Here is a 24,100-nt window from a genome sequence, read left to right as displayed (position 1 = left end):
ATGTGGGCTTTGTGTCCCTTTAAGAGTGTAATACTTACAGTATAGGTAAGGCCGGCTTTATGTAGAAACATTTTTGATAGTAAGGGTGGATCATATACTACAAATAATTGAAACTGTGGTATATATTGTATAGTAAGGAGGACAGAATATCTACAGTTTCCCTCTGCAGATTGCACTAGAGAACACAACATGATTCCCTGTGTCCTACATGAAAAAAAAAAGCTTTGTATAAATGTGAGTTTGCCAGAATTAGGGGAGGGCGTCAATCAAGAGAGTGTGGATTATGCCTTTGAGCCGTGATCAAGGCTATTGTACTGCACTTAGGCAGTATCCCCAGATGTGCAGGACTGCTGGCTCAGGCTCTACTGCAGCTGCAAATACACGGCCAGATAGCATCAGTGCTGGTAATGAACTTGTACAGCCGGCTGCCAAATACCATTTAGCACTGAAAGAGGTTGAGAGGAAGCGAAAGGGAGAGTTGGAATTGAGAGGGGAAGGGGGGGGGGAAGATACATACTGCTCTGTGTATAATATAGATACACATATTGCGTTATGTATAAAACTGATACACTGCTCTGTATATAACACAGGTAGTCATACCGCTCTGTATATAATACAAAAACATTTCCTGCTGTGTTTAATGTATAGATACGCCCTGCTCTGTGAATAACACAGTTACATACCCTGTTCTGTGTATTATATAGTTACATACCCTATTCTGCATATAATATAGATTTATACCCTGCTCTGTGTATAATATAGATACATACCCTGCTCTGTATATAATACGGTTACATACCCTGTTCTGTGTATAATAGATACATACCCTGTTCTGTGTATAATATAGATACATACCCTGTTTTGTGTATAATATAAATACATACCCTGCTCTGTATATAATACGGTTACATACCCATCTCTGTCTATAATACAGTTAGATGCCCTGTTTTGTGTATAATACAGTTACATACCCTGTTCTGTGTATAATAGATACATACCCTGTTTTGTGTATAATATAAATACATACCCTGTCCTGTGTATAATATAAATACATACCCTGTTCTGTGTATAATATAGATACATACCCTGTTTTGTGTATAATATAGATACATACCCTGTTTTGTGTATAATATAGATACATACCCTGTTTTGTGTATAATATAAATACATACCCTGTCCTGTGTATAATATAAATACATACCCTGTTCTGTGTATAATATAAATACATACCCTGCTCTGTATATAATACAGATACATACCCTTCTCTGTGTATAATATAGATACATACCCTACTCTATATGTATAGTACAGTTACATACCCTGCTCTGTGTATAATATAAATACATACCCTGTTCTGTGTATAATATAAATACATACCCTGCTCTGTATATAATACAGATACATACTCTTCTCTGTGTATAATACAGTTACATACCATGTTCTGTGTATAATATAAATACATACCCTGCTCTGTGTATAATATAAATACATACCCTGTCCTGTGTATAATATAAATACATACCCTGCTCTGTATATAATACAGATACATACTCTTCTCTGTGTATAATACAGTTACATACCCTGTTCTGTGTATAATATAGATGCATACCCTGTTCTGTGTATAATATAAATACATACCCTGTCCTGTGTATAATATAAATACATACCCTGCTCTGTATATAATACAGATACATACTCTTCTCTGTGTATAATACAGTTACATACCCTGTTCTGTGTATAATATAGATGCATACCCTGCTCTGTATATAATACAGATACATACCCTTCTCTATGTATAATATAGATACATACCCTACTCTATATGTATAGTACAGTTACATACACTGCTCTGTATAAAACACAGATACTTACATATACGGCTCTGTGTATAATACAGTTACATACCCTGCTCTGTGTATAATACAGTTACATTCCCTGCTCTGTGTATAATATAAATACATACCCTGCTCTGTATATAATACAGATACATACTCTTCGCTGTGTATAATACAGTTACATAGCCTGTTCTGTGTATAATATAGATGCATACCCTGTTCTGTGTATAATATAAATACATACCCTGTTCTGTGTATAATATAAATACATACCCAGCTCTGTATATAATACAGATACATACTCTTCTCTGTGTATAATACAGTTACATACCCTGTTCTGTGTATAATATAGATGCATACCCTGCTCTGTATATAATAGATACATACCCTTCTCTATGTATAATATAGATACATACCCTACTCTATATGTATAGTACAGTTACATACACTGCTCTGTATAAAACACAGATACTTACATATACGGCTCTGTGTATAATACAGTTACATACCCTGTTATGTGTATAATAGATACATACCCTGTTTTGTGTATAATATAGATACATACCCTGTTCTGTGTATAATATAAATACATACCCTGTACTGTGTATAATATAAATACATACCCTGCTCTGTATATAATACGGATACATACTCTTCTCTGTGTATAATACAGTTACATACCCTGTTCTGTGTATAATATAGATGCATACCCTGCTCTGTATATAATACAGATACATACTCTTCTCTGTGTATAATACAGTTACATACCCTGTTCTGTGTATAATATAAATACATACCCTGCTCTGTATATAATACAGATACATACCCTTCTCTATGTATAATATAGATACATACCCTACTCTATATGTATAGTACAGTTACATACACTACTCTGTATAAAACACAGATACTTACATATACGGCTCTGTGTATAATACAGTTACATACCCTGCTCTGTGTATAATATAAATACATACCCTGCTCTGTATATAATACAGATACATAGGCCTGGAATTCCGCAGTGTATTTGTGGCGAGGCTGATTCGCCTTAGTTATCAAGCCCTTTACACCGGCAAAACTAGAATTTTGTGATGTAAGCTTCGATCCGCCGGACTCAGTCCGACACAGATCGATTCTTGCGTCACTCCAGATGTTCCGCACACAAGTTCGGCACAATCTGACTACTTTTGCCATTTATCAAAAAACTAGCAGGTACGCTCGGCACTTTTCCGGCCCAGAAGATGCCGCCTGGATGATGACTTCAATCGGATGGAAGACTTCTTCAGCGCCGCCTGGATGATGACTTCTGTCGCTCCGGATCTCCTCTTCGGTTCCATCGGTGGTCGGCTGGCTGAAGACGGCTAAAGGTAGGATGATCTTCAGGGGGGTAGTGTTAGGTTTATTTAAGGGGGGTTTGGGTTAGAGTAGGGGTATGTGGGTGGTGGGTTTTAATGTTGGGGGGGGTTGTATTTTTATTTTACAGGCAAAAGAGCTGTTTTCTTTGGGGCATGCCCCGCAAAAGGCCCTATTTTTATCTTTATTTTGGGGTATTTGTTATTTTATTAGGGGGCTTAGATTAGGTGTAAGTAGCTTAAAATTGTTGTAATATTTTTTAAATGTTTGTAACTTATTTTTTTTTATTTTTTGTACTTTAGTTATTTTATTTAATTGTATTTAATTGTAGTTATTTGTAGCTAATTTATTTAATTAATTTAATGATAGTGTAGTGTTAGGTTTAATTGTAACTTAGGTTAGGATTTATTTTACAGGTAATTTTGTATTTCTTTTAGCTAGGTAGTTTTTAAATAGTTAATAACTATTTAATAACTATTCTAACTAGCTAAAATAAATACAAAGTTACCTGTAAAATAAATATAAATCCTAAAATAGCTACAATGTAATTATTAATTACATTGTAGCTATCTTAGGGTTTATTTTAAAGGTAAGTATTTAGTTTTAAATAGGAATAATTAATTTAATAAGAGTTAACTTTATTTAGATGTATTTAATTAATATTTAAGTTAGGGGGTGTTAGAGTTAGGGTTAGACTTAGGTTTAGGGGTTAATAATTTTATTTTAGTGGCGGCGGTGTAGGGGGGCAGGATAGGGGTTAATAAATGTATTATAGGTTGCGGCGGTGTAGGGGGGGCAGGATAGGGGTTAATAAATGTATTATAGGTGGCGACGGTGTAGGGGGGTAGATTAGGGGTTAATAAGTTTAATATAGGTGGCGGCGGGGTCCGGGAGCGGCGGTTTAGGGGTTAAACAATTTATTTAGTTGCGGCGGGGTCCGGGATCGGCAGAATAGGGGTTAATAAATTTATTATAGGTGGCGGCGGTATGGGGGGGCAGGATAGGGGTTACTAGGTATAATGTAGGTGGCGGTGGGCTCCAGGAGCGGTGGTTTAGGGGTTAATACATTTATTATAGTTGCGGGGGGCTCCGGGGGCGCCGGTATAGGGGGTAGAACAGTATAGTTAGTGTGGGTGCTTAGTAACAGCTTGTCAATAAAGCTGTCAAAAAGCCGAAGAGCAGCGAGATCGGATGAGTGATAACTATCACAGTCTGCTGCTCATCGCCCCGTACTTGGTGCACGGCTTTTTGACAGATTTATTGATAACTTTGGCGAGATTTTTCAGGTCCGCGGCGGCGATGGTAGGCGAGCTTAGGCGGGCGTATTGGGCCGGCAAAGGCAGGTAAGTAGACACGTTGATAACTAGAGGCTATACTCTTCTCTGTGTATATAACAGTTACATACCCTGTTCTGTGTATAATATAAATACATACCCTGTTCTGTGTACAATATAGAAACATACCCTGTTTTGTGTATAATATAAATACATACCCTGTTCTGTGTATAATATAAATACATACCCTGCTCTGTATATAATACAGATAAATACTCTTCTCTGTGTATAATACAGTTACATACCCTGTTCTGTGTATAATATAGATGCATACCCTGCTCTGTATATAATACAGATACATACCCTTCTCTATGTATAATATAGATACATACCCTACTCTATATGTATAGTACAGTTACATACACTGCTCTGTATAAAACACAGATACTTACACATACGGCTCTGTGTATAATGCAGTTACATACCCTGTTGTGTGTATAATAGATACATACCCTGTTTTGTGTATAATATAGAAACATACCCTGTTTTGTGTATAATATACATACATACCCTGTAGTGTGTATAATATAAATACATACCCTGCTCTGTATATAATACAGATACATACTCTTCTCTGTGTATAATACAATTACATACCCTGTTCTGTGTATAATATAAATACATACCCTGCTCTGTATATAATACAGATACATACCCTTCTCTATGTATAATACAGTTACATACCCTGTTCTGTGTATAATATAAATACATACCCTGTACTGTGTATAATATAAATACATACCCTGTACTGTGTATAATATAAATACATACCCTGCTCTGTATATAATACAGATACATACTCTTCTCTGTGTATAATACAGTTACATACCCTGTTCTGTGTATAATATAGATGCATACCCTGCTCTGTATATAATACAGATACATACTCTTCTCTGTGTATAATACAGTTACATACCCTGTTCTGTGTATAATATAAATACATACCCTGCTCTGTATATAATACAGATACATACTCTTCTCTGTGTATAATACAGTTACATACCCTGTTCTGTGTATAATATAAATACATACCCTGCTCTGTATATAAAACAGATACATACTCTTCTCTGTGTATAATACAGTTACATACCCTGTCCTGTGTATAATATAAATACATACCCTGCTCTGTATATAATACAGATACATAGTTACTCTTCTCTGTGTATAATACAGTTACATACCATGTTCTGTGTATAATATAAATACATACCCTGCTCTGTGTATAATATAAATACATACCCTGTCCTGTGTATAATATAAATACATACCCTGCTCTGTATATAATACAGATACATACTCTTCTCTGTGTATAATACAGTTACATACCCTGTTCTGTGTATAATATAGATGCATACCCTGTTCTGTGTATAATATAAATACATACCCTGTCCTGTGTATAATATAAATACATACCCTGCTCTGTATATAATACAGATACATACTCTTCTCTGTGTATAATACAGTTACATACCCTGTTCTGTGTATAATATAGATGCATACCCTGCTCTGTATATAATACAGATACATACCCTTCTCTATGTATAATATAGATACATACCCTACTCTATATGTATAGTACAGTTACATACACTGCTCTGTATAAAACACAGATACTTACATATACGGCTCTGTGTATAATACAGTTACATACCCTGCTCTGTGTATAATACAGTTACATTCCCTGCTCTGTGTATAATATAAATACATACCCTGCTCTGTATATAATACAGATACATACTCTTCGCTGTGTATAATACAGTTACATAGCCTGTTCTGTGTATAATATAGATGCATACCCTGTTCTGTGTATAATATAAATACATACCCTGTTCTGTGTATAATATAAATACATACCCAGCTCTGTATATAATACAGATACATACTCTTCTCTGTGTATAATACAGTTACATACCCTGTTCTGTGTATAATATAGATGCATACCCTGCTCTGTATATAATAGATACATACCCTTCTCTATGTATAATATAGATACATACCCTACTCTATATGTATAGTACAGTTACATACACTGCTCTGTATAAAACACAGATACTTACATATACGGCTCTGTGTATAATACAGTTACATACCCTGTTATGTGTATAATAGATACATACCCTGTTTTGTGTATAATATAGATACATACCCTGTTCTGTGTATAATATAAATACATACCCTGTACTGTGTATAATATAAATACATACCCTGCTCTGTATATAATACGGATACATACTCTTCTCTGTGTATAATACAGTTACATACCCTGTTCTGTGTATAATATAGATGCATACCCTGCTCTGTATATAATACAGATACATACTCTTCTCTGTGTATAATACAGTTACATACCCTGTTCTGTGTATAATATAAATACATACCCTGCTCTGTATATAATACAGATACATACCCTTCTCTATGTATAATATAGATACATACCCTACTCTATATGTATAGTACAGTTACATACACTACTCTGTATAAAACACAGATACTTACATATACGGCTCTGTGTATAATACAGTTACATACCCTGCTCTGTGTATAATATAAATACATACCCTGCTCTGTATATAATACAGATACATAGGCCTGGAATTCCGCAGTGTATTTGTGGCGAGGCTGATTCGCCTTAGTTATCAAGCCCTTTACACCGGCAAAACTAGAATTTTGTGATGTAAGCTTCGATCCGCCGGACTCAGTCCGACACAGATCGATTCTTGCGTCACTCCAGATGTTCCGCACACAAGTTCGGCACAATCTGACTACTTTTGCCATTTATCAAAAAACTAGCAGGTACGCTCGGCACTTTTCCGGCCCAGAAGATGCCGCCTGGATGATGACTTCAATCGGATGGAAGACTTCTTCAGCGCCGCCTGGATGATGACTTCTGTCGCTCCGGATCTCCTCTTCGGTTCCATCGGTGGTCGGCTGGCTGAAGACGGCTAAAGGTAGGATGATCTTCAGGGGGGTAGTGTTAGGTTTATTTAAGGGGGGTTTGGGTTAGAGTAGGGGTATGTGGGTGGTGGGTTTTAATGTTGGGGGGGGTTGTATTTTTATTTTACAGGCAAAAGTGCTGTTTTCTTTGGGGCATGCCCCGCAAAAGGCCCTATTTTTATCTTTATTTTGGGGTATTTGTTATTTTATTAGGGGGCTTAGATTAGGTGTAAGTAGCTTAAAATTGTTGTAATATTTTTTAAATGTTTGTAACTTATTTTTTTTATTTTTTGTACTTTAGTTATTTTATTTAATTGTATTTAATTGTAGTTATTTGTAGCTAATTTATTTAATTAATTTAATGATAGTGTAGTGTTAGGTTTAATTGTAACTTAGGTTAGGATTTATTTTACAGGTAATTTTGTATTTCTTTTAGCTAGGTAGTTTTTAAATAGTTAATAACTATTTAATAACTATTCTAACTAGCTAAAATAAATACAAAGTTACCTGTAAAATAAATATAAATCCTAAAATAGCTACAATGTAATTATTAATTACATTGTAGCTATCTTAGGGTTTATTTTAAAGGTAAGTATTTAGTTTTAAATAGGAATAATTAATTTAATAAGAGTTAACTTTATTTAGATGTATTTAATTAATATTTAAGTTAGGGGGTGTTAGAGTTAGGGTTAGACTTAGGTTTAGGGGTTAATAATTTTATTTTAGTGGCGGCGGTGTAGGGGGGCAGGATAGGGGTTAATAAATGTATTATAGGTTGCGGCGGTGTAGGGGGGGCAGGATAGGGGTTAATAAATGTATTATAGGTGGCGACGGTGTAGGGGGGTAGATTAGGGGTTAATAAGTTTAATATAGGTGGCGGCGGGGTCCGGGAGCGGCGGTTTAGGGGTTAAACAATTTATTTAGTTGCGGCGGGGTCCGGGATCGGCAGAATAGGGGTTAATAAATTTATTATAGGTGGCGGCGGTATGGGGGGGCAGGATAGGGGTTACTAGGTATAATGTAGGTGGCGGTGGGCTCCAGGAGTGGTGGTTTAGGGGTTAATACATTTATTATAGTTGCGGGGGGCTCCGGGGGCGCCGGTATAGGGGGTAGAACAGTATAGTTAGTGTGGGTGCTTAGTAACAGCTTGTCAATAAAGCTGTCAAAAAGCCGAAGAGCAGCGAGATCGGATGAGTGATAACTATCACAGTCTGCTGCTCATCGCCCCGTACTTGGTGCACGGCTTTTTGACAGATTTATTGATAACTTTGGCGAGATTTTTCAGGTCCGCGGCGGCGATGGTAGGCGAGCTTAGGCGGGCGTATTGGGCCGGCAAAGGCAGGTAAGTAGACACGTTGATAACTAGAGGCTATACTCTTCTCTGTGTATATAACAGTTACATACCCTGTTCTGTGTATAATATAAATACATACCCTGTTCTGTGTACAATATAGAAACATACCCTGTTTTGTGTATAATATAAATACATACCCTGTTCTGTGTATAATATAAATACATACCCTGCTCTGTATATAATACAGATAAATACTCTTCTCTGTGTATAATACAGTTACATACCCTGTTCTGTGTATAATATAGATGCATACCCTGCTCTGTATATAATACAGATACATACCCTTCTCTATGTATAATATAGATACATACCCTACTCTATATGTATAGTACAGTTACATACACTGCTCTGTATAAAACACAGATACTTACACATACGGCTCTGTGTATAATGCAGTTACATACCCTGTTGTGTGTATAATAGATACATACCCTGTTTTGTGTATAATATAGAAACATACCCTGTTTTGTGTATAATATACATACATACCCTGTAGTGTGTATAATATAAATACATACCCTGCTCTGTATATAATACAGATACATACTCTTCTCTGTGTATAATACAATTACATACCCTGTTCTGTGTATAATATAAATACATACCCTGCTCTGTATATAATACAGATACATACCCTTCTCTATGTATAATACAGTTACATACCCTGTTCTGTGTATAATATAAATACATACCCTGTACTGTGTATAATATAAATACATACCCTGTACTGTGTATAATATAAATACATACCCTGCTCTGTATATAATACAGATACATACTCTTCTCTGTGTATAATACAGTTACATACCCTGTTCTGTGTATAATATAGATGCATACCCTGCTCTGTATATAATACAGATACATACTCTTCTCTGTGTATAATACAGTTACATACCCTGTTCTGTGTATAATATAAATACATACCCTGCTCTGTATATAATACAGATACATACTCTTCTCTGTGTATAATACAGTTACATACCCTGTTCTGTGTATAATATAAATACATACCCTGCTCTGTATATAAAACAGATACATACTCTTCTCTGTGTATAATACAGTTACATACCCTGTTCTGTGTATAATATAGATGCATACCCTGCTCTGTATATAATACAGATACATACTCTTCTCTGTGTATAATACAGTTACATACCCTGTTCTGTGTATAATATAAATACATACCCTGCTCTGTATATAATACAGATACATACCCTTCTCTATGTATAATATAGATACATACCCTACTCTATATGTATAGTACAGTTACATACACTGCTCTGTATAAAACACAGATACTTACATATACGGCTCTGTGTATAATACAGTTACATACCCTGCTCTGTGTATAGTACAAATACACACTCTGCTTTCTGTATAGAACAGGTACACACACTGCTCTGCATATAATTTAAAGATACACACACTGCTTTGTGTATATTTCCCACACACAAACTACACAGTGCTCTTCGTATAATACAAAAGCACACACTGTTCTTTATATAGAACAGGTACACATACTGATCTGCCTATAATGCAGATACCCCTGCCCTCTATACAGTACAGATGGTCTAATCAGCTACATCATACATGTGACCTTGACCGAAAAGGAATGACTGACACATCTCCCCCACCAGCCCTGAAATTTTCTGCCAACACACCCATTGCTCTGTGACAGAGATTTCCGAAGTTTACGTCTTCGTTGTGATTTATTCTGGCCAACATTCAACCTGTCTGGCACATTAGTAATCATAACACCCTTTCCTGGGATATAACTCTGCCTAGAGGCATAACGTATATCCCAACTGCAGGCTTACTTTATACAGTGCAGGCTTACTTTATACACTAACTGTACAGTGCAGACCTACTTTATATACTAACTGTACAGTGCAGGCGTACTTTATATACTAACTGTACAGTGCAGGCTTACTTTATATACTAACTGTACAGTGCAGACCTACTTTATATACTAACTGTACACAGTGCAGGCTTACTTTATACACTAACTGTACAGTGCAGGCAGACCTACTTTATATACTAACTGTACAGTGCAGGCTTACTTTATATACTAACTGTACAGTGCAGGCGTACTTTATATACTAACTGTACAGTGCAGGCTTACTTTATATACTAACTGTACAGTGCAGGCGTACTTTATATACTAACTGTACAGTGCATACGTACTTTATATACTAACTGTACAGTGCAGACGTACTTTATATACTAACTGTACAGTGCAGGAGTACTTTATATACTGACTGTACAGTGCAGAGGTACTTTATATACTAACTGTACAGTGCAGGCGTACTTTATATACTAACTATACAGTGCATACGTACTTTATATACTAACTGTACAGTGCAGGCATACTTTATATACTAACTGTACAGTGCAGGCGTACTTTATATACTAACTATACACTGAAGGCTTACTTTATATACTAACTATACAGTGCAGACGTACTTTATATACTAACTGTACAGTGCAGGCTTACTTTATATACTAACTGTACAGTGCAGACCTACTTTATATACTAACTGTACAGTGCAGGCGTACTTTATACACTAATTGTACAGTGCAGGCAGACCTACTTTATATACTAACTGTACAGTGCAGGCTTACTTTATACACTAATTGTACAGTGCAGGCAGACCTACTTTATATACTAACTGTACAGTGCAGGCGTACTTTATATACTAACTGTACAGTGCAGGCTTACTTTATATACTAACTGTACAGTGCATACGTACTTTATATACGAACTGTACAGTGCAGACGTACTTTATATACTAACTGTACAGTGCAGGAGTACTTTATATACTGACTGTACAGTGCAGAGGTACTTTATATACTAACTGTACAGTGCAGGCGTACTTTATATACTAACTATACAGTGCATACGTACTTTATATACTAACTGTACAGTGCAGGCATACTTTATATACTAACTGTACAGTGCAGGCGTACTTTATATACTAACTATACACTGAAGGCTTACTTTATATACTAACTATACAGTGCAGACATACTTTATATACTAACTGTACCATGCAGACGTACTTTATATACTAACTATACAGTGCAGGATTACTTTATATGCTAACTGTACAGTGCAGACGTACTTTATATACTAACTATACAGTGCAGGTTTACTTTATATACTAACTGTACAGTGCAGACGTACTTTATATACTAACTGTACAGTGCAGACATACTTTATATGCTAAATTTACAATGCAGACGTACTTTATTTGCTAACCGTACAGTGCAGACGTACTTTATATACTAACCGTACAGTGCACACGTACTTTATATACTAACCGTACAGTGCACACGTACTTTATATACTAACCGTACAGTGCAGGTGTACATATATGCTAAATGTGCAGTGCAGACGTAAAGACCAGTCTGACTCCCTCTACCGCTCAGTGTCTGCACTTTCTATGACTTTATCTGCTTCCCAGTATAGATTAGTATGCAACTCCATTTCCATCCCAATATATACTATAGACCATTCTGTGACCCCCTCTGCCTCTCAGTATACACGAGAATGCAAACCCTCTACCACCCAGTACAGACCATTTTGACTCCCTAAACCTCCCAGTATAGACCAATATGTGATTCCCTCTACCTCGCAGTACAGACCAGTATGCAAATCAGGCTACCTCCTGTACAAGCCATATTGTGACTCCCTTTGGTTTTCAGTATAGACCAGTATGCAATTCTCTCTACCTCCCATCACAAACAATGTTTTGCCTCCCTCTATCTCCCAGAATACACCAGTATGCAACTCATCCTACTTGTCAGTACATACATTTCTCTGACTTCCTTAGCCTCCCAGTACAGAGTGATATGTGACTCTCTCTAAATGCAAATACAGTACATACCAATCTTTGACTCCCTGCCTAAAGTTTATTACGTTTCTCACCGTAGCCTCACTGCTCTCCTTGGCTGGGATTTACATCCTCCATCCCGTGGCAATCCTAGTGGGATTTGTTGCCAGGTGACTCCCTGTTAAATGTTTACACTGCACATGCACAATATTTCAGGGGGACGCCCTTCAAAATCACCCCCCATTTCTCTTGTAACTTTTCCAAATTTTCCCATTGTATACACATCAACAAGGGAAGAAATATGACTATGGATGCGGGGTTTTTTTTTCTAGGACCGACTCCAGATGGACTTTATTGCTGTTTACACAAAACGTCAATCTCTTTCCTCTAACGTGCTTTAACCCTTTGCTTGCAAAATTAGTTTCAAGGAATTTTTGCAATATTATTATAATAATAATAATGTATTTATATGCAGAGCATATAACTTAAACATTAAAGGGGCAGTGTACTGTAAAATACTTTTTACCTTAATGTGTTTCCAATGACTTGTTATACCAGTAGCAGAGTATAAAATGTATGAGAAATTACTCCCTTGGGTTTATTTTTGTATTTGAAATAGTTGGGGTTGTTCTTTGAAACCACAACTCATCAAAGGACTAGATTACAATTGGAGCACTAATTTATCGGGCGCTCATAAACGGGCAAATTCACCCGTTTACGGGGCGCACAATAAATAACCAGCCATTACAAGTTGCTGGTTATGATTAGCGCTCAGAAAATTAACCAGAGATCAGATCTCTGGTTAATTTTCTAAATGTGCTCTAATTGCCCTCAAATTTTAGAGTAGTATTCGTCATTAAAAAATAAAACTAGTGGTATCTTTATGTTTTACTAAAGTAACTGGACGAAGTTAAAAGGGGTTAAACGTGGCAGGTCATTGCGGTTTATGTGAACTGTGTGTTCACTGAAAATATATATGTATATGCTTATATACACAAATTAACACATAAAATATATGTATATAAGCATTTAAATATACATTTAAATATTCTGCTATCACTGCGCAACTTACTCCCTTCGCTGTACTTATGATGGCATCAGAACGAGCCTATGAAAGTGCGCTTTTGTGAGCGCAAAGCTTCCGTGCAATGCAAATGTGAGGTTGCGTTCACATTGCACCTAACTTGCAATACCAGATTACTGAGTTGTGCGCAAATATTGGTTTCGGGTAAGCAATATTTTGCGATCAACTTGAAATCTAGCCCAAATGTGTTGAGCTTTATTTTATCTTTGTCTGAAAACAAAAGCACAATGATTTGAAAATTTGAAAATTAAAATTTTTTGCTTATCTTTCCTACCTCCCACTGGGAGTGTAAATTTTTCTGCTGGCTATGTTTGCACAGGTTTTCTATAGCCAACATTTAAAGGGACATTAAACCCAAAAATTTTCTTTTATGATTCAGATAGAGAATACCATTTTAAACAATTTTCTAATTTACTTTATTATCTAATTTTCTTCATGCTCTTGATATTCTTTTCTGAAAAGCATATCTAGATAGGCTCAGTAGCTTCTGATTGGTGGCTGTACATATTTGCCTCATGTGATTGGCTCACCCATGTGCATTGCTATTTCTTTAACAAAGGATATCTAAAGAATGAATCAAATTAGTTAATAGAAGTCAATTGGAATGTTGTTTAAAATTGTATTCTCTACCTGAATCACGAAAGAAAATTTTGGGTTTAAAGTCACTTTAAGTATAAAAACTTGAATTATAGGTAGGGATACCACAGGCAAAATCAGATATTTGAAATGGTGAAATAAAGGTAAAAGAGCTATTTTTTTTTTTTTTTTTTTTTTTTTTTTTTTTTTTTTTTTTCCCAACAAGCTTTATTGGTATAAATAATAAATTTTACAATTGCCATGGAAACACTCCGGCGTGGTATAACATAGACAAAAAAGAAAAAACAATGAAAGTGAAATATACGAAGAGCAAGACCAGTAATGACCATTGTATGTAAGTCCAAGGATCCATGCATTGGTTGAGTCCCACATAAAGTTCTGGTCTTGGACATAGTAGCTTGTGGATTTTTCTTTTTTATAAGATAACACATGTGGATGAAACTTCCACATTAACATTTAAACAGGGCAAAGCAATGCGACAGAGATCTATGTAAAAGATAGAAAGGTCTCACTGATGTTGATATACGTGAGAGGTAAGTTACAGTCATCAAGGAGTTAGTTAAGTGATAGGGTATAAGGTCTAGCAAACCAGCGCGGAGGAAGTATGGCTCCAGGGTGAGTTTCCAGATGAGTCAGATGTGTCCTAGTTTTGAGATGTGTTACGGGAGATGATGTGGCTGTATAAGGTGTCGGGGTGACTAGGAATTATTAGGTAGTTGTGGCGGGGGTCTAGAAAGTGTGAGAGTGTATGTTTCCCAATAAAAGGACATGGCGCAGTAAAAATCCATCCTTTTTGTTTTCTGATAGTGAAACCTTTCCAGGGAAAGGAGAAGAGTGACATTATGTACCCAGTCTTTTTGAGTAGGAATGTGTCGCTGTTTCCACAGTCTAGGGATCAGTTGCTTGGCCCCACTAAGCATGATGTACAATAAGACCTGTCGGTATTTGCATTTGATCTTAGGGGGTTTGTTAAATAATAGCGTCAAAGGATTGAAGGGGATAGATGTATTGAGTACCTTTTGGATTTCTCTATGGGTGTCCAACCAGAAAGGCTGAAGTGTGGGGCAATCCCACCAGATGTGGAGGAGTGTACCAACTTGTTTGCAATCTCTCCAACATAGTGGGTCTGTGTGAGGGTAAATCTTAGCGAGTCTGCTGGGGTAAAGGTACCATCTTTCTAAGAGTTTTATGTTCGTTTCAGTGATTCCCATTGAGGAGGGGGCCTTCCCCATTTGTTGAAATATAATGTCCCACGTCTCAGAGGGGATCTCATGGCCTAGCTCGACTTCCCATGCTTTTGTATATGATGGAAGGTTTTTGGAGTGTAGAGTAATTAGTATTTTATATATCTTAGAGAGAGTGCCCTGCGCTAATAATGTGGAGTGGCATAGTGTTTCGAATGGATTTAGGTTTCTTACCAGGTTATGTTTGTCTTTATGGTGGGAGAGAAAGTGTGCTAATTGTAAATATTCGAACCATCTATCAAAAAAGCTAATGTTCCTGTCCGCAAGGGCGGTTTTCTGGATGATGGTGCCTCTTTCTAGAACAAGATGGCAGGGCAAACCCGCTGATAGTGTGTACCGGTCCTGGGTCCGTTTTTGAAGTAGTGGAGGAAAATCTTTGTTGTGTAGAAGGGGGGTAAGTGGTGAGGGTATGGTCGATATGCCTTTTTGTGAACCTATAAGGTGGTCCCAAGTGGAGAGTGTATCAGTCACTAACGAGGGTGTAAGATAAGGTAGTGTCCTATGTTGCCTGTATGTCCAGCAGACTGACCCAAGACTTCGAGAAGTAGATAGATCATGCTCAAGCTTGACCCATTCTTTATCAGTACTGTTTTTGCACCAGTCGACTATTCTGGTCAGTTGTGCTGCCTGTGAGTAAAATAAAAGGTTGGGTACTCCCAGTCCCCCCTCATCCCTTTTCCTATAAAGGGTGGTTTTAGAGATTCGAGGGCGTTTATTTGCCCAAATAAAGCCGTTAACGAAAGATTGCACACTACGAATGTAATGTAAGGGGGGTTGTATGGGTAGGGCTTGGAACATATATAAAAAGCGAGGCAGGATGCTCATTTTGAATGCTTGGACTCTACCAAGCCAGGAGAGGAATTTGTTGCGCCAGGCTCTCATGTCTGTTCTGATGGAGTCAAAAAGGTGTTGGTGGTTTAGTTGGTGTAGAGCTTCTTTTGAGGTCGTTAGTTTTACCCCTAGGTAATTTATGGAAGAAGGTTGGAATCGGAATTGGTAGTGATTAGTGATCTGTTGGGCTGTCTGGTCTGAGATGCCAATACCTAGAAACTCTGATTTCTGCTTATTTATTTTGAAATTGGAGAGAGTACTGTAAATGCCCAAAGCCGGTAAAAGGGCCTCTAGAGATTGTGGGGGGGAAGTCAGTGAGAATAAAATATCGTCCGCGTAGAGTGTTAGTTTGTAGTGGGTATCTGCTATATAAATACCGTGGACTTTTTCATCATTCCTGATCCTGGAGGCAAGAACCTCCATGGCCAGAATAAACAATATGGGGGAGAGAGGGCAACCCTGTCTCGTTCCATTTGTTATTGGGAATGCATTTGACAGGGAATCGTTTAACTTGATACGGGCTTTCGGCATATGGTATAGGGCAAATATTTTCTCAATGAGTTTGTCGCTCAGGCCAAAACGAGTGAGCGTTGACCTAAGGAACAACCAATCCAGCCTATCAAAGGCCTTCTCGGCATCGATGGCAAGGAAGATAGAAGGAATGTTTTGTGACTGCGTGTATTCGATTAAGTTTAGGATTTTGATGGTATTGTCTCGCGCCTCTCTTTTGGGGACAAAGCCTACTTGATTTGTGTGAATTAGTTGGGGGAGGAACTTATTAAGTCTATTAGCTATGAGTTTAGCGTAAAGCTTAACGTCTACGTTTAGTAGTGAAATGGGGCGAAAATTAGATGGGCTATCTGCGGGTTTTCCGGTCTTAGGGATCACTGAAATGTGTGCTTCCAGCATAGGGGGGAGAAAGGGGTGTTCCTGGTCAACTAAGTTAAATAAGGTACAGAGGTGTGGAAGCAGAGTGGGTGCGAACTTTTTATAATAAGCGACCGAGAGACCGTCAGGGCCAGGGCTTTTGCCTGATGGCAAGTCTTTAAGGGTGGTTGTGAGCTCTGTCATTGAGAAAGGTTCGTCCAGTTCTGTCGCTTGTGCATCAGAGAGTTGTGGTAAAGGGGTGTTTAGAAGGTAGTTGTTTATGGCATTACTGGGGTCCGGGGGGGCGGTCAGGGTTAGAGAGGTTGTAAAGATTAGAGTAGTATGCCTCAAATTGGGAAAGTATTTCAGAAGTGGTATTGACAGTTTGGTTCGTTGGAGATTTAATTTCATGGATGAAGGTTTTAAGTTTTTTCAGTTTTAAGGAGCGTGCTAGGAGTTTTCCTGCTCTATTGCTTTCAAAGTAGAATTTTTGTTTAGTCAGTAAGGCCAGTGCATTAGCTTCACTAAGTTGTAAGTCATGTACAGTTTTCCTGGCTTTCATTAAGTCTGCTAATAGTTGGGGGGAGGAAGGATTTCGCTTATGGTCGTATTCAAGTTTGGCTAGTAGGTCAGTGGATATTTTGTATACCTGCCGTGCTTTCTTTCTAGCTTGTGCATGTTGTTTAATTAATTCCCCCCTGATAAAACATTTATGAGCCTCCCAGACAACGAAAGGATCTGTTTCCGGTAAGGAATTAAATCTGAAATACTCCTGTAGAAGCTTTTCTAAGTTAGAAACTAGAGTTGGGGAATCTAATAGTTTCTCGTCTAGTTTCCACTGAAAATTGCCACCAGGTGCTGATGGCCATTTGAGTGTTGTTAATACAGCCGAGTGGTCTGACCAAACGGTATGTGAAAGCCTGGAGGATAGTACATTGGAAAGGCCTCTTTGATTAGTAAAGAGGTAATCAATTCTACTATATGAACTATGAGGGGCAGAGAAAAAGGTATAGTCCCTCTTCTCAGGGTGGACGAATCTCCAAATGTCAAATAGAGTTTGGTCTAGCATAAGTTTCCATAGTTGCCTGATTGTGTGTTTAGGAGTTGTGGGTCGAGGGTTCGAGGAATCTAAATGTGGTTGAATGGGGAGATTGAAGTCTCCCCCTAGATATAGTGCACCTATTGTGTGGTCTAGAATCTTGGCGAAACTTTTCCTGAAAAAGGGGAGCTGTCTGGTGTTGGGAGCATAAAGATTGACCAGTGTCACCGGGGAGCCAAACAGGGTGCCAGTTACACATAAAAACCTGCCTTCAGAGTCAGTGTAGGTGTGGATGTGAGTAAAAGGGATCTGTCTGCTGATTAGGATGCTTACGCCGTGCCTTTTGTGGTCAAAAGAGCTGTGAAAGCTTTGAGTATAGAAACCTCCAAAATAATTAGGTTCCTTATTTTTTAAAAAGTGAGTCTCTTGGAGGAAAAGAATATCACCCCCCTTTCCTACGTAGGTCTCTCATGGCTAGTGAGCGTTTTTGTGCAGAATTCAAGCCTTTGGTATTCTGACTCAGTAAAGTGAGAGTTTTAGTGTGACCTTCCATGGTGCTGGTGTGACTGGTGTCCGTGATTAGATGACTGCAATAAATGATAGGCATGCATGTGTGGTTGTAGAGTATAGAAAGAAGGTTGTGTTAAGTATGCCCTAGGGTCTGTATCTCTGTCGCATAGCAAAAAAAACATGAATAAGAACATAAAACAAAACATACATTTTCTCATAAAAAATCTAGATACTAATGCAAGCATTAAACTTTTAGTGTTAAGAGGGAGGGATTATAACCCATTCCATAGCAAGTGATATACATTTAGGGATGACTAATGCTCAATTACATTGGTAAAATATTTCTAACAGTACAATACAATAATTCCTAAATTCCTAAATTTACTTATTTCTAGATCAGAAGTCGTTTAACAGTAAAAGGTTTATGGCCAATGTGGCTATACATTACCCAGCGACCAAGCTGTAGCACCGGGCAAAGTCTCTAGTAGAATGGACAGCTCGTAGGGATAGCTAAGATACAAAATAATTGATTAAGTTGTGACTTTAGAGGGCAAGCCGGGGGGCTTGGCCTGCGGCTTAGACTGAGGTTTGGGGGGAATACGCTGCCAGTCTCTCATGACAGGTCCTGTAGGTTTCTTTCTAGGGGGTTCGTGAGAGTTCTCTGGAGAGAGTTCTTCTGGAGGGTCCAATTCCAAGGCCTGGCAAAAGGCGTTGACATCTTCTAGGGTTCTGCAAATTAACTTTCTATTTCCATGAAGAACATAGAGATGAAAGGGGAATCCCCACCTGTAGAGGATTTTCTTCTGTCTGAGAAGGGATGTTACAGGAGCCAGATCTCTCCTCCTTTGCAATGTTCGTTGGGAGAGGTCTTGAAAAAATTGGAGAACAACCCCCCTGAATTTAACAGGCTGGTGCCTACGAGAGAGGTTTAGGAGTTCCTCCTTTTCGTTGAACTCTCTGAACTTCATGATGATGTCCCTTGGGGGGGGCAGTGTCAGGGGGTTTCGGTCTAAGGGCTCTGTGGGCTCGAACCCAAGGGATATCTGTGGAGGGAGTGGTGTTTCTGAGATGTGCGAATAAAGCTGGGAGATAGATTGGAAAGTCTTTAGGTAATACCGACTCAGGAACACCTCTGATTCTGAGATTTTTCCGGCGGCTCCTATTCTCCAGATCCTCGATTTTGTCGAAGAGATCTGCTATAAGAGCTGTGTGATGGTTTGTTGAATCCTGAGTTGTATTGATTTCCACTTGAAGGTGGTCCGTGAATTCTTCCAAGGCCTCCACTCTATTGCCCACTGAGTGAAGGTCTTGCTTTATTTCTGCTATCTCTTCCCTGATACACGAGCGAATGATATCCGCTATATCCTGTTTGGATGCTAGGGTAGAGAGGATGGTGTTGGGGACAGGTGTGCTCTCCTCAGTGTCATCTTCTTGTACTTGCGAAGACTGTAATTTCTTTTTTGGCGACTTGGCAGGTTCAGTACTGTCACCCACTTTTGAGGCAGGGGGCGAGAAAAACTGAGCGACCATGCTGTCTCTGTGGTTGTGCATCTTAGGGGGTTTATTCAGTTTCGAAGTGCGTTTTGCATTCATTGTGCAGGGGGAAGTTGTAAAAGAATGTTACAGATACCCTTTCCTATGCAGTTATGGTTAGAAGAGAAAAAAAAGGGAAAGGCCTGAACCAGATCTGTTGTTAGTATGATGATGTCCAATAAAGTGGGATGAAATAAGGGCCAGGTGCAGAGCCCAAGTACCTCTGGGGTCTGAGTAGTGTTAGTTGGTACACTGCCGCGTGGTGATTCTGCCACGTGGTTAACTGTGCAGGCTAAAATCTTTAGGCCCCGTACAGCAGGCCTCTGGATAAGCGGCTGGTCTCCACTATGAGTGTGCCTGTCTGCACTCGCTCCCCCTGTCACTAGTTAGGGCCCGGGTGGTGTAGGGCACCGTTCTATCCCCTCTCCTTACCCGTAAAAGAAGTGACCTCCGGCTTCTTATAATGCAGCTGCGGTCTCTATGCTGCGTGTGCGGTTCGCTCCCAGTAATGGCGGTGGGGTCCAGGAGTAGGTAGGAGACACTGTAGTTACAGCTAAGGGCAGTCCGGGTCTGCGATCAGAGAGAGGAAGGATTCCTCAAGATGGTCAGGAAACGTAGTGAAGTCCCGGATTCAAGGTTGGCTCCGAGCCGGGTAAAAGGTTTTAAGACGAGAGTAAGCCCGCTGGGTCTGCTTAAAAATGGTGTCTCCTGACTCCCGATCTATAGAGCATTTATGAGGGCATGTTATTTAGTGGAATCTAGGGCTTTGCGAGTAGTTTTGAGCTGATATATGGAACTGGGTCCCGGAGCTCAGAGATTACACAGCTTCCATTGCTGCTGCTGGCTCCGCCCCCAAAAGAGCTATTTTTAAACAATGGAATACACTCCAGCAGGTCAAATGAAAACGATCAACAGGACAGGTGGACTTGTGAGCTTACATTCTAAAGGAAGTACATGGAGAAGTTAAAGGGATATGAAACGCAAAGTTTTTCTTTCATGATTCAGATAGAGAATGCAATTTTCAGCAACAACTTTCTAATTAACTCCTATTATCATTTTTTCTTCATTCTCTTGCGATCTTTATTTATTTTTGGTTCAGACCCTGGGCAGCGCTTGCTCATTAGTGGATAAAGGTGCTACCAAAAATGGGCCTGCTCCTAAGCTAACATTTCTGCTTTTTCAAATAAAGATACCAAGACAACAAAGAAAAATTGATAATAGGAGTAAATTAGAAAGTTGCTTAAAATTGCATGCTCTATCTGAATCATGAAGAAAACATTTGAGTTTCATATTCCTTTAAGCAAGAGAAAACATAAGCAGCAGATACATATTAAAGTAAGTTGTAGGCATCCCTGAACAGATATGTTTTTAAGGAATGCGTGAAGCTTTAGAGGCCAGACACAAGCTTGACTGAGCAAGGGAAGGAGTTCCATATGATTAGGGTTGCAAGGTGTCCAGTATTCAACCGGACTGTCCAATATTTTAGCAGGTTGCCCAGTCAACTCTACAAAAAAACACTGGACACTTAAAGGGCCATGATACCCAAATGTTGAAACACTTGAAAGTAATGCAGCATAGCTGTAAAAAGCTGACTAGAAAATATCACTTCGAACATCACTATGTAAAAATGAAAGATATTTTAACCTCAAAATGTCTTAAGTATTCACACTCCATTGTAAAGGACTTTAAGCAGCAAATCAGTATGTCTGTCCTGGGACAGGCAAGGGAGTGAGCCTCATGCACACTTATGTGACTTCTCTATTCAGTTTAAGGAAGTTTACTATGAAATCTCATGAGAGTTAAAGGGGTAGTATAGTCAACATTAAACTTTCATGGTTCAGATAGAGAATGCAATTTTAAGCAACTTTCTAATTTACTCCTATTATCAATTTTTCTTCGTTATCTTGGTATCTTTATTTTTAAAAGCTAGAATGTAAGCTTAGAAGCCGGCGCATTTTTGGTTTAGCACCTGGGTAGAGCTTGCTGATTGGTGTCTAAATGTAGCTGTCCAATCAGCAAGCACTACCCAGGTGCTGAACCAAAAATGGGCCGGCTCCTATGCTTACTTTTCATATATCAGTCTGATCCCACCAAGTAAGGTCAGTCCAGCCCCGAAATACCAGGCAATTCTTCTCTGAACAAGGAACATGACAACCCTAGACGATCGTTTCGGCCTCCTATGGGCCTTGTCAGTGAGGTGCAGCAACATTCCTCTAAGCACACTGGGCGAGGAGTCCACGTCTGGTTTCCCCCATCACCCATAAGGAGACTTCCCCAGGGTCATATTAATTTGCATACGAAGAGAGAAGCGCTCTACCAGGAACGAACAAAAGCTCATCAGCTAGTTCTTTGGCGATTTACCACCCGGAAGCAGCCTTTTTTAGACCAGTGTGCTTTTCACAGAGGAAAACTTTCCTGAAGTATATCAGTCTGATCCCGCCAAGTAAGGTCAGTCCAGCCCGAAATTTAGTCTCCCTATGGGAAAAAGGAGAAACCAGACGTGGACTCCTTGCTCAGTGTGCTTAGAGGAATATGGCTACACCTCACTGACGAGGCCCAATGAAGGCTGAAACGATTGTCTGTGGTTGCTGTGTTCCTTGTTCAGAGAGGAATTGCCTGGTATTTCGTTGCCGGACTGACCGTAACAGGCGGGATAAGACTGATATGCTACAGGAAAATTCTACTCTGTAAAAAGCAATACTGAAGAAGCTGCACCCAGGTGGTAAATCGCCATTGAACAGGCTAACAATGGTATTGATCCGGTTGTTCCTTCCTGTGAGTGTGCTTCTCTCTGTAAATATATAGAAAAGGAGGATGGTAGAAGCACTCCTGGTAAATTGTAAAGGCCCAAAACCGGCCCGTGGTGCCCAGGGTGCACTCCAAGTGAAATACAAATCAGCAAAGTAAGGGAGTCACTCACAGGGTCTTGTAGTGAAGAACAAAGTCTTTATTCAATAAAGACTTTGTTCTTCACTACAAGACCCTGTGAGTGACTCCCTTACTTTGCTGATTTATATATATATATATATATATATATATATATATATATAGATAGATAGATAGATAGATAGATAGATAGATAGATTTACAAATGAGATGTTTGAATTGTGAATAATTTACCATCACTGGCCAGACTATGTGACAGTGATGTAGACTTAAGTCAATTGACTCAGACTCAAGTCGCTTTAATGACTAGACTTGGGGGTAGATTTATCAAAACCTGGACGGACATGATTCGCTAAACGCTGATAGCATATGCTATTGGCATTTAACATTGCACCAGCATTTCTGGTGAAATGCTTGTGCAATGCAGGCCCCTGCACATTTGCAGCCAATCAGCCGCTAGCAGGGGTGTCAATCACCCCAATCGTATCTGATCGGGATGATTGCAGTCCGCCACCTAAGAGGTGGTGGATGAGTTAAGGAGCAGCGGTCTTACGACCGGAAACATCGGGGCGGAGCAAGCAGCATCCGCTGCTTGATAAATCTCCCCCTTGGACTCGACTCGCAATATATTTTTAGTGACCGACTTGCATCTCGGGAGATGATCTTACTTCTTGGAAGACCGTTGTGCAGGGGCACATTTTGGCCTAAGCACTTGCCTAGGGCAACATATTTTGGGGGCAGCACTTTTTCACAACGTTTCACGATCTTACAACGTTCGTTTCACCTGATGAAACGATTGTTGCAAGATCGTGAAATGTTGTGTTTTAACATTGTTTTAATAAAGTCATTTAATATATGTGACTTTT

General features: G+C 38.8%; 1 protein-coding gene across 2 annotated transcripts in view; it reads right to left on the bottom strand.

Annotated features, from left to right (window-relative positions):
* LTBP4 (latent transforming growth factor beta binding protein 4) overlaps positions 1-24,100 on the bottom strand; it is a 705,095-nt gene that overhangs the window by 582,526 nt on the left and 98,469 nt on the right. Inside the window, exon 1 of one of the 2 annotated variants that reach the window (XM_053721791.1) lies at positions 12,739-13,113. The exons of the other annotated variant lie outside the window; for it this stretch is intronic. The gene's annotated coding sequence lies outside the window, so the exon portion shown is untranslated. Of the gene's footprint in view, positions 1-12,738; positions 13,114-24,100 lie in introns of those variants that run through there. 2 annotated transcript variants of the gene reach the window in all.

This window comes from Bombina bombina, chromosome 7, assembly GCF_027579735.1.
Source record: "Bombina bombina isolate aBomBom1 chromosome 7, aBomBom1.pri, whole genome shotgun sequence".
Lineage (NCBI taxonomy): Eukaryota > Metazoa > Chordata > Amphibia > Anura > Bombinatoridae > Bombina > Bombina bombina.
The sequence above is the reverse complement of the archived record's forward strand: the minus strand, read 5'-3'. Positions and strand labels throughout refer to the sequence as shown.